The sequence below is a fragment of the Poecilia latipinna genome, unplaced genomic scaffold (genome assembly GCF_001443285.1).
Source record: "Poecilia latipinna isolate Pla-1442-1.1 unplaced genomic scaffold, P_latipinna-1.0 Scaffold96, whole genome shotgun sequence".
Classification (NCBI taxonomy): domain Eukaryota; kingdom Metazoa; phylum Chordata; class Actinopteri; order Cyprinodontiformes; family Poeciliidae; genus Poecilia; species Poecilia latipinna.
Window position 1 is genome coordinate 493651 of NW_015112712.1, and position 12305 is coordinate 505955.

The 12305-nt window shown below is 41.4% G+C and overlaps 1 protein-coding gene across 2 annotated transcripts in view; it reads right to left on the bottom strand.

The window, feature by feature from the left end:
• glis2b (GLIS family zinc finger 2b) overlaps positions 1-7001 on the bottom strand; it is a 34570-nt gene extending 27569 nt beyond the window's left edge. For both annotated transcript variants that reach the window (XM_015025875.1, XM_015025866.1), the window contains exon 1: positions 6147-7001. The gene's annotated coding sequence lies outside the window, so the exon portion shown is untranslated. The remainder of the gene's footprint in view (positions 1-6146) is intronic.
• Between the last annotated feature and the right edge of the window lie 5304 nt (positions 7002-12305).

Below are 12305 nucleotides of genomic sequence, written 5' to 3' on the forward strand. Positions count from 1 at the left end.
CAGGCCCAGACTTGAGCCTTATTTGAATCTCCAAAATACCTCACCCATCTCTCCCTCATCCCCCTGTCTAAAAAAAAAAAAAAAAAAAAACCCCCCCCAAAAACCCCCCCCCCCTTCTCTGCCTTCCAGTGAGTATTTCCTCACTCGCGCTTACAGACAGAGCTCCTCTTCATCTGACTCCTCCTTTTCAAACAAGAAATCACGCACATACATACCTTAGCCATACTGTACTGCCAGCGGAGCTATTTAGGGTATATAAAGAGAATCCGGGGAATTAACCAAGCGAGTAAATAATAACACAAACCAGCTGTGTTTCTGCTGAATATGCAGTTTTGGGCCCGAGCTTCAAAACATAGAAAATCAGTAAAACTACATCTGCTTCTGCTGTCACTTCGTCCCTCGGAGGATTCCCACCCCGCTGACTTTTTCATGTCGTTGAGGTTTAGTTTAATAGAGCGACACAGGGTAGCATGAAGCTGGTTTTCCAGCTTCCATACAAAGACGAATCAGAAAGGTTTCGCATGCGTTTACGCTAAGCCCCTTGGCACCGATACCCTTAAATGAAGTCAAGTGCAGCCAACTGCCTTCAGAAGTCACCTGGAAAACAGAGTCCACCTGTGTGTAATTTAATCTCAGTGTAAACACAGCTGTCTGTGGCCTCAGAAAAGGCCTCAGGTTTTGTTGGGGGGGAAAACGTCGGTCAATGGACAAATGTGAAAGTTGCTCTGGTCAGAGGAGAACAAAAATTTTAAAAACTTTATGGAATGCACGCAAAACTAACACTGACTGCTCCGTCTTTGTGGTGAAAGATGGTGCTGGCTGGCAGCATCACGGTGCTCATATTTGATGGGAGGACAGGTGGAGCTACATAAATAATGATCCTGGAAGAAAATGAGTTTTTGTTCCAGCAAGAAAACCACCCTAAATATACAGCCAGAGGTACAAAGGAATAGCCTAGATTAAAGCTTACTGATGTGTTAAATGGCCTAGTCAAAGTCTTAGACCTAAATCCAATTGAGAATCAAAATTATAAAATTGATGTTCACATGTCCTCGCCATCCAGTGAGTGAAGACACCCCAGAAGACTTTCAGCTGTAGTTGGAGTAGCTAAAAGGCAACCTCCACAAAATCAAATTAAATTATATGGACATAATCCCACACAATAGTTGAAAAGTTAAAGGATTGTGAACTCTTCTTCAAGCCACTTATATATTGTTCCGTGGTATGATTTTAAAAAGGTTTAGGGGGTATAAACATTTTTGCAAAGCTCTGAATAAGTCCAAGAAACTAACCAGAAACATTCTCGGTCAGCTCTTTCACACTAAAGTTATGCTTTTATGTCTTAATTTTCCCTCTTTTCCTCTTTATTCAACTGCTTCCCATCAAGAGCACGTTGTTCCAGACATGTTCTGCATATTGTCTAAAGAGGTTTGCAAGCTGAAATCCTCTCACGAGGGAATCGTTGAGTTAGGCGTGCAGAAGGCCCTTTGCACAAAACGAGAAGAGGCTGGGTGGGGTAGTTGGACTCGAGCACTGAGTTGTCTGTGTTTATTTTGGAAATGCAAGCCCAGCAGACCTGAAGCCGAGGAACGGATCCCCGATCTTTGCTGGTGTAATGGGAGCATTCATTTTCAATGTTCGATACAGGTGATTTAAAGCGAAAGAGAGGTTTCCTATAGGAAGCCAACCATGGGGACCCAGGAGCTGTCTGCTCTGAGAGGAAACAGTGAGGCGGTGAGGTGATTAGTGGTTACAGTTTAACTGGAGAAAAATGCACGGTGTGTGAGCCACGCCAGCCAGGCGACAAGGAGGTATGCGCTGGTGTCTTTCAGCTTCCAAGAGAGCGTGAGTCAAGCTCTGCGCTGCATCCGTTCTGTCTATTTTTACTGCGTGGGTCCATGGAGGCGACCATCGCCCCACGAGCACATCCCGTAACCCACCGACGATGACTCCGTCACTCCAGTGGTACGTGGCAATAAGAGCACTTATGGAAAAATAAGTGACATTAAGAGCCTTGTAGGGTCCTATCTACTTTTTTTTTTTTTTGTTTAACCTTTGATTCAGTCTGAATCAGCTCCGTTTCAGGTGAATTTTAGTTGAGTCACACTGACGCTCTCAAACTTGAGGTTTCCATTTGCAACGGCAAGCATGAATTGGCAACAACAGAATCAGTTCAGGTACCAGGGACATCTCAATCAAAGTCAAGAATGCGCCCTTCACAGCAGGCATAAGCACGGTGACTCCATACAATACTCACTGAGCTTTAAACCTCTTTCACATCATCCGTAAATGCAAACTCAAGTCAAACAGTTTGGAGTGAATTGTGACGTGGATACAAGAGCCAGGACTTAACCAAACCGTAGCTGTTTTTGGTGTGCAATCACAAGATCTCCAGCTCTGTCGTGGGGAATCTAAAATAACACACTGCATCCCCCGTGAAGCCTGATGCAAGTGTGTATCAGGTGCCTCGTTTTCACAGCATGCCGCCTCATTCACTGACCACCATAATCCTCTCTCCCCTGCTGCTCGGTTGCCTTTCAGCTTGACCGTAATCCGCAGCAGCTATGGCGCCCCGCTGCAGTACGAATTCAAGCACTCAAAGTAGCTTCCCAAGTTTGAACAACTTGGCATCTCATTCATCGATTGCGATGTTCGCGGCTGCTCTGATTGACTGGTAAACACGCTGCTGTGGACTCACACGCGCTCTGTGCGAAAAGCTTGCAGACTCTAGATCAAAGTATAAATCTTGAGGAAGCAACAACAAGTATTTGAGTTTGACTCAGGACCGGGTTGTACGTTAAGCTTCGAAAGGCGAAAAGAAGAAATCGGAGCAACAGGCAAAGCAAATAGACAAATTGAAAACAGGATTAAGTCCCAAACAAGCTGTTTATCATCTAAGCTAAAGACTTTTGCCTTAAAAACTCTAGAGCTGCCCATAAATCTGCCTTTCTTGTTGTTTTCTGTAGGGCAACAACGTTTTTATGACTTCTCATGGCAAAGGCAAAAAGGCTTTTTGCTTTTGAAAGTGACACGGTTGTTGAGATGAACTGGCAGAGCCCGTTCACAACATTCCTTAACGTCTTCTTAAAAGATCCTGGAGGTTATGATTGAGAAACAGTGACGTGGTAAAGCAGAAGAATTTCACTTGTGCTGAACCAGAGGATGTAATGTGCTGTTCTTGAAGACAGAGGCAGATCCTCAACTCACGGTACGGTCCTTACTGATGCTGCCCTGCAGCCCAATAACCACAAGACTCTATCTATCTGCTTTGAAAACACTTCTCTCCCGTGCCACAGACATGCCCCGGTTTTAAATTTGCAAGGAAACACCAAAGAAGAAAACAAGAAAGAAGAGAGAGAGAGCGAGCTGGCGGGGGAAATTTCCTGATGGCTTCCAACATTATTGATGCGACACTGAAGACGATTTTATGGGCCACGATAAAGATGCAGCTTCCGTCAATAAAACAGTGGAGCTTTAGGTTGTGCAGGAGGAATCAAGTCATGGCTGCCTGTGTGCAGATGTTGTGGAGAAGCATTCTTCTTGACTGACTCCTCCGTCTGTGAGGTGAGGAGTGGATCGTTCAGCAGGACTACGCTGCAGTTAAACCACAATAACATCTCTCCTGCTGCCTGGAAACACTTGTCCACAAGAAGCCACTAACTGGGTCCGTTTTGTTGACACTTTTTGTTCTGTTTCAGTTGAAATGTTTCCCAGTCATTTTTTTTTTGTCTCTTCCTCCGTTTCTGAAGCTTTACTCAACCTGGCTGTGGTCCAGCAGTGTGAAACTTGAATAACTTTCCCCCGGTCTTAAAGTTTTGATCAGGAGTGTATTGGGTATTTCCCATCTTCTCTTTACTGATCATCTTTTGCTCTCTAATGCAGGAAATTACCCAGAGAGTCCACTTTTTTCCACCCCAAAAAAAAACAACCCAGCAGCTGTTCAGCCCCTTTACAGTTTTGGACCCCAAGTGAATGATGTCATACAGTGGTATCATGGGGCGCAATCTATAGGCGGACGGAAAATTAAAGAAGAGGGTTGATAGCGACACCCGTGGCTTTAATTTTCAGGGATGGATGAAAGCGATTATCCACTAGTACATGAAGTGGAGTGATTAAATTCTCTTCCAGACCATCTGCATGAAGATAACTCTCTGTTCAACATGAACGGACCTGCAGCAGAACCTATATTCACCGAGCAGGGTATATACAGAAAGGACTGGACAGAGACCTGGTCAACATATGGTCGAGTCTCTACTTAGCGCCAGAAAATATTAATCAGTTAAAGCTGTCAGCTAAAATGCACACATGCATCCTTGATTGTAGACGGAGATGCACATCTGGAACTCCGTGGACATCTGGATTAGCAGTGGAGTTTAGAGTGAGTAGCGTCCACTCCGTAACCGGTGGTTGTAGACGTTTCTCTGTCTGACCCCAGACTTTCTCTTGGATGAATGTTAAGGCTGACCTGCAGCTGAACTGCTCATCATCTGATTGGATAAACAATGGCCAGAGGAGGCTATGGATGTGTGACTTGCCTCTGTTATGAGCTCAGGGAAGGTTTCAGGACGAAGAAAAAAAAAAAAAGACTTGCAATAAGGAGGGTGGAATCTCTTTCACAGCTCCTGTTTTATAGGATTGACCCAGTACACCAATACCTCTTGAGCCTACACGTCTCTGCATGAAAAATACCCAACACACACCTTGGAAATATTATAACCATTCTTCATCTGATCCCCTCCAATGTGCCTCTGACGTGCATTGTGACCTTTTTAATGATCAGACCTGATTCCCCTTCAGCCCTTGCCTTGTTAGGTCTGCCTTGGCAGCGCTCGGTTCTCTCCCCTGGCAGCTCCAGGAACAATAGACCCATGAGGGGCAGCCAATGGGAAGAAGGTCCGTCGTAAACTAAGTCCCTGTGTGCTGCACAATTAGGCGTAGGGACAGAGCAATTGCTTAATTGGATGAAAATAGCTCTTTATTTATGCTTCTCTTTCTGAGCCCATCCTTGCCCCCTGTACTGCCTCATCTAGCTTGGAGCTGAGCAGAACAGCTACGATAAAGAGACCCTCATTTGGGCCCAGTCATACAATTATAAGGATTGGGTCAGTAGAGAACCTCGTGGTATGATAACCTTTAGTAAATTAGGCCGAAAGGGTCAAGAAAAAATTTATAACATGATGTATCGGCAAAGAGTGTTTTACTTTTTGGTATTTTGCTCTTTGTAGCCTAGCAAAAAAAAAGTGTGTTTGATTTGCTTTGTGAGTCAAAGCTTTAATCTGGGAAGGACATCACGGAGTTGAACTCCTCCTTTAAAGTGGGAAGACAAATGAGGTTTATTAACTGTAGCTAATAATATAATTTATGGGGGGGGGGGAACATAAATAAATAAAGTATATATTCTATATTTTAGCAAGTAACATTCTTAAATGTGATTCCCCCAATCTATTTCCAAATGCAGCCAAGATTTCAGCTGGTAGTGGCGGCATCATGCTGTGGGGGATGTTTTTTGCAGTCTGGGTTAAAGAAGTTGGCCAGAGTTCATAAGAGGTTGACTGAAGCTAAATACAGGACAATCCCGTCAGAAAACCCATTACAGGCTCCAAATGACTTGAAACAAAGTTTGAGAAGAAATATGGAAAATGGCTCCAGCAAAGCTGCATGTCAGACAACATCCCTGGAGCGTAACACTTTGTTTACCAATATATATCACAGCTAGGAATCTGCAGACATTGAGCTCTTTATCAGATGTTGTGACAAACATCAAAGAGCTCAGCAGAAACCTGTATATTGCCCAACATCTGGCCAGGCTGCAAGTGATGAGCTCCACCATGGGCTATGTAGGGCGGGATTTGTGACACCGCTCTTAAAACGTCTCCCATGGGTCCCGGTGGAAGGCAAAGATGTTTACATCTGGAAAAAGGTTGGTCTAATGTTGAAAAGGGCAATGACACACACGCACACACACGCACACATATCTCTGGCTGAGACGCAACCACCGGCCTTGGAAGTGACAGCACTCCCGGCGGAAGGACTTCGGTGCTGGAAAATAGGTCACTGCCCTGTTTAAATCAGTGCTTTTTCTCAGCCTGGACAGTGAACGCAACATGCACAAGTGACATGCAGGAAAGGGTCGATCCTGGCTTTACCTTTACAGCGAAAATGCCGTGGATATGGCCGAGATGTCTCCGGTCCAATCCACGTCTTTCCTCCGGAGCAAGAACTTCCCGAAGTCCTTACAGGATCAAACTCCTCGTCAGTTCTGTCGCTTTTTTTTTCTTTCTTTCTTCTCGGTGGGATCGAAATATCCAGCTGACAGGTTTTTAGAGATTATTACTAAGTGTTTAATGTGGCGGTCTGTTCTATGACCATTGTCGGAGTTGTTTTCAAGCTTGAGAGAGAGAAAAAAAAAATCACATAGGAGTTCACCCCGGCGTATGTGACAGCCGGTTGTTTAAATTCCAGCCAAGCTATGGAATGACAGGGTGATGTTTTGCATGTTATATTACAGCTGGAAACCCATCCGAAAAGTGTAAACACCCGAATCCATAGCCTGGAAATGAAGAGCACTGGTTGTGCTGTGCATCAAAAAGCGCAGAGAGGATTTCTTCCCAAATTCAAAGCGCATCGCTTAATGGCAACGCTGGTCTACTGTCTAATGGGGGGTTTCCTATGGGGTGGTCGGACCAGAGGGATGGCACGAAGTGGTCGAGAGGAAAAAGACGGGGCGGGTTGGCGACGGGGTGTGGGGCTGGATGTGGGAGGATCGTCTCCCTTCTCTCGTCGGTGCTTTTCCAGATGCCAGCGTTAGCTCCGGTTGGTTTTCTTTTTTAGCGCTCCGCGTCTCCTCTGCGTGTTTTCCTTCGGAGACGCTGCGTGTTGATGGTAGTTCTCCCCCACCGCCGTCTGACGCACACAGACATCCGCCCGGAGCCCAGCAGCCAGCCAGCCCGTCAGGACCAGCCCAGAGCCTGCCACCTCAGCGCATGCTTACTGCTCCGCCCATCCATCATGGGCAGTCCCCGGCTTTCCTCCAAGTCCCCCCCCCACTCCTCTCCCAAAACGTCTGTCTGTCCGCACGGTCAGCCTTAGATCGCCAAAGAGCAAACACCGCATTTTTTCAATGTTAGTCGGTGTGTACACACTGAGCCTGCTCACCTCCTCATCTCCTCTCACCAGCAACCTGTGTAAAGCAAGCAAATCTGCATTACATAAGACAAAAATAAAAAAAAAGTTCAGAGAAGTAACAGTTACCACAGTGTTTGGAAAAAAAAAGAGCTCTACATTAAGTAAAAACAAAAGAAATGGATATTAAAACTGTACACTTATGTAATTTGAAAAGCATCAGTTCTTATAAGCCAGACTTGAAAGGCTAAAGTTAAATCAGATTGGATGAAAAGAGTCTGGAAACATCAGTTTTTACATCCTCCAGTATTTTCCAATTGAATTTAAATCTGGATTATGACTGGGTCATTCTAACGCAATATGAATATGATTTGCTCCAACACCAAGGTTCTCTAAGGATCATCTGTTATGTAGCTTCAATCTTTCATCTGTCTTTTTTTTTTTTAATTAAACAACAACGGAACAAGAAAATGGAAAAAAAAAACATCTAAAATGTGACATAAGAGCATATCATGACAAAGTCTTAAAAATGTTTCTTTTAACTAAATGAACTAATAATCACAACAGAGAAAGAAACAAATAAAAAAAACATATTACCTCAAAGAGAGCTTATGTTTGACTTGTAAAAAACTGTCATAAACAGTCACCATATCCATTTTACTTTCTATTCTCATAGTGAAACAGCTCTTCTACGGATGCATTACAGACATAACATCCCTGATCCAGTGGAAATGAGAAGGAGGGGCCGATCGCCAATTAATTAAGATTGCTCAATGGACCAGTACAGTGGATGAAAGTTAACAAGTCCAACTTTCAAGTGGGACAATTTGAGTCTCTGACAGTTCTCAGAGGATTTGCTTCTATTTCCTGAAACTCTTTGAAAAACAGTAAGCCCAGATAATGAGGAACAGAACCAGTAGATACGAAGCAGCTGAAGAGTCATTCTTAACATTTGTCTCCTACTTTGGCTTCAGAAATCTGTACCTGGCTAAACACCTTTAACTAAACTAAGCTACTGCTTAAATTAAGGCAAACCCGACCACTGTGGCTCTGACTGTATATTTAAGGTTGCTGTCCTGCTGGCAGGTGAACCTGTTACCCAATACTAAGTCTTGCAATCTGTAGCAGGTTTTCTTGCAGCATTTAGCTCTATGATTCTTTCCAACAAGTCTGTCCAGCTTGCCAGTGCCGGCTGAAGGAAAAGATCCCCACGGCACCATGGTGCCACGTGGTTCACTGTGTTCGTGGTGTGGTCAGTGTTCTGCCACACAGAGATCTTTGCATGTATAAGTCACAGCATTCAGTTGTGGTTTCATCTGTCCAGAACAACCAATTCCACATGTTTGCTCCATCCTCAACATGTGGTAAACTTTAAACGGGATTTCTTATAGGTTTCTTTCAACAATTGAATTCTTCTTGCCACTCATCCATGAATGCAGAATTGGAGGAAAGCATGAATAATAGTTGGCAACATATTATTCCAACTGGAGCTGTGGAGCTTCTCCAACGGACCTCTATGTTGTGTCTTTGATTATTTCAGTCCCGCCTGGCCTGTCAGTTTAGGTGGACAGATATATCTTGCTAGGTTTTGCAGTGGTGCCATACCCTCCCTATTTTTTACTATTGGTTATACAGCTCAACCCTGCTTTGTTATTGATCTGTCTGATGTGTTCCTTGGTCTTCATGAGGCTGTTTGTTCAAAATGCTCTTTAACAAACATCTGATGCCTTCGAAGAATCCAATGCGAAGATTTTTTTTTTTCAGTTTTGCAATTAATTCCAAAATATTTAAGTTTGCAACTTAGACCTAAACTGTGATCGCAGTCATAGATAAAAATATTTTTCCTTGCAAATTTGATGGCTTGTGGACCAGCTGTCTTCTTTTGTTTGTTGCTTTCTGACAACATATTATACTATTAAATCTTCCTGCACCTGTCAATGACTTAATCCTATAGAAATGTAAACATCTTTAAATTATTTCATAAAATTATTAGGGTATTGCACAAGTCATTTATCACTGGTTATTTGATTAAAGAGCTACTTCATTTAATTTCCAATTAATCTTGTTGATTTATTACACTGACAACATCAAAAGGGCACAGTTGTATGACTTGGAGATGGAAGTGCTTTGTTTTTTTCAATTTTGCTCGCTGTGATTTCTTTTTCATGGAGACGTCCACATAAGAGGACGCCTTGAATGTGTCCATAACACCTATAACACCTTCTTTCCACTCCAGTTAACAGGAGACACACATAAAACTGTAAGCATGATATTTTCTCAGTATGATACTGTCAGTCCACAGCTGATGGACCTTGTATTTGAAATCAACATCTTAACGCTGCCTGTTTTTGGCCTCCAGCAAGTTCTCACTAGCTACCACTAGAGGGCGTCGAGAAACCTCAGATAACAGTTAATGGCTAGCTGTTGAAGTTAATTTTAGTGTTTCTTTTTAAAGTTTTCATCGAAATAACTTTATGCATGACAAAATATAACTTCTGTCTTTTCAAAAAATCTTTTCTAAAGTAGACATTTTACAAACTACATACTGATAGAAGGTTTATAAATGTGCTACTTATGTAACTGTCAAGATCCCCATGCAGGAACCTTCAGGCCTCACACTTCCATCCTCTTAATAAAGAAAGATAGTTTATTTTGTTGATAAGTAAAACATGTTTAGAAATTCCTGTTGTGATCTTGAGTTTGACACTCCTGCTAAATAAATTAGATTTCAGCATTTGGCAGCTACACCTTTTGCGCAACATGTTTTTTTTAATAACAGCTGAAATGTTCCAGTCTACAAAATGTTATTTTCTGCAACAAAAAATGGAATAGGGGTCTTTTGTCTCAAAATGTTATCTGTGGCTAAATGGATTTAATGAATGAGTACATGCAAGTCTGCTTTTGATTAAAGTATCTGGTTGCCATTTTATTTATATCAAATTTACTTTTAGAAGATTTACATTTTTCAATAAAAAATCTCATTCTAAAAAGAAAATTTAAGAAAAGAGTCAAACTGTGCTGGCCTGCCTTCAGCATTCTTGTGGTCCAGACAGCCCTTTGAGTGCAGAGGCCACATCTTCACTTGACATTATAACTAGTAATAAGTTATCGATTTCTATTTCTGTAGAATTTTAGTTTTCATAGGTTGGATTACAGTAAGTAGCCTCGATAAATTTCAAGCAAGTTATGCTAATCCAAAGAATTTCGAAATTTATTTTTGATTTCTTCAAGCTTTAAAACTTGCTGTGCTTTTATCTCAGTTTTCTGCACTCACTTTTTGTTGTATTAGACGAATGATCTATTCGGTGCGGTGCTCTTATGCAAATCCTTGCAGCACTTAACTAGCTTGCGCGTCCTTGCATCTGATGAACCTGTTTAAGTCGGGTTGGTATTTACCCTCCCATCTACGCGGTTATCACCGTGCAGCCGGTGCGGTGTGTCAGACAGCAGCAGCAGCAGTGTGTCCCTGAACGCCCTCCCTTCTGCTGGGTGCGCTGTTGCTGTGCAGCTCTGCCAGCTGGTCAGCTGATCGCTGTTGTTCTCTTATCGCAGCTGGTGGAGTGTCCGCCCCTGAAGAGGCTTCTCCCGCTCTTTATTTACCTAATCGCCAGGGCGCAGGTGGTATGGAGCACCATGAGTGCCACCATTCAACGATGGGCAAATATTATTTTTTTAATTGATTTAAAAGAAAAACAACCCGAAAATATTGATTATTTGTTTGTCAAAACATAACAAAAAGCTATTATTACTATTTCACTACTAATGTTGCACTTCAGCATGGACAGTAAAAAAAAAGAGTTAAAATTACTATATATTTTTTTCATAGTTATGTGCAACCCAACAAATTAGAATGTCATGAAAATGTAATTTTGTTTCAATAATTCAATTAAAAATGTCAAACTTCATGTCCTCGATTTACTACACTGGTCATTCTTAAGTGTTAATTTAGATGATTAGAAATTAAACACAAATTACTCAGTTTCTCACAAAATTAGAATATGACATTACCAAAAAGATTTTTAGAACATAAGTGTTAGCCTATGGAAAAGTAGGTCGATGTATTGTACAGTAGATGCACTTAGTGCTTGTTTGAGGCTCCTTTTGTACAAATTATTGCATTAATACAGAGACAAATCCTGCCTAAACATTTTGATTAAAACTTTCCAGTTATAGGGAGATATAAAGCTCACTAAAATTGGATACATTCTCATTTTTAAAAAGATACAAATAAGGTTATAACAAGTTTTATATGTCATTAAAACCACATCATTTAAACAAAAAGGTTGTAAATCATCACGAGTTTTATATCTCCTTAGAGTGTTTCTTGTTTTAATGAGTTTTGTGTCTTGCTGTAATGAAAAACTATCATTTTAACCGGATGCAAATCTGGTTATTATGAGTTTTACTACAACCAAAATAGGTTCTGGCTTAAACAAAAAATGTCATCATAGTAACTTAGTGCAATAAGTTGCGAGAAAGTTTCTTGTTTTAACGGGTTTTATATCTTTTTTATATCTTGTTATAATATGAAAATTTCTTGTTTTAATGAGATCCTGGCCCTATTTAAGTCCTATATGTGGCAGTTAAATGCTTCCATATGCCCTGGGGCTGCTGTTTATCAGACATTTTAGCTTTTCTTTTCAGTTAAAATGTTTACATGTCACATTGTTAGGATTGGTTTAAAACGTTTACGATTTCACAAACATCTTACGTCCAAATCAGAAAGCAATTCTTTTCTTTTTGTTTCTGTTTTTCTAACCATAAGAAAAGTCAGATGAGTAATTCCTCAGTATTAAAAATCAACTATTGCTGTTTAGTAGGTACACTGTATAAATTAGTTGGGATCTCACTCATTTTTTAGTATATTCTCAGAAATATTCATCCAAGTAATAGCTGTATAAAATTTATGTACATTTTTACAATGGTTTTATTGATTAAACTCATTGTTTTGTTGTTTGCGTGTTAATGTTTTTAGAATCACCGACTGAGTGATTGCTGCAATTTAATCGGCGTATTTAATCATAAATTATATGTCAATATTTTTCTTACAGTTTTTCCTCGTTCATTCTATCAGATTTTTTTGGCTCCTCTCTGCACTAAATAGTCCTTTGTTTACACGCAGTTCCCCCTTCTCTGCGGAAGGAGGCATTTGGTGGTGCGGTGTGTGACTCCTACCAGCTGTT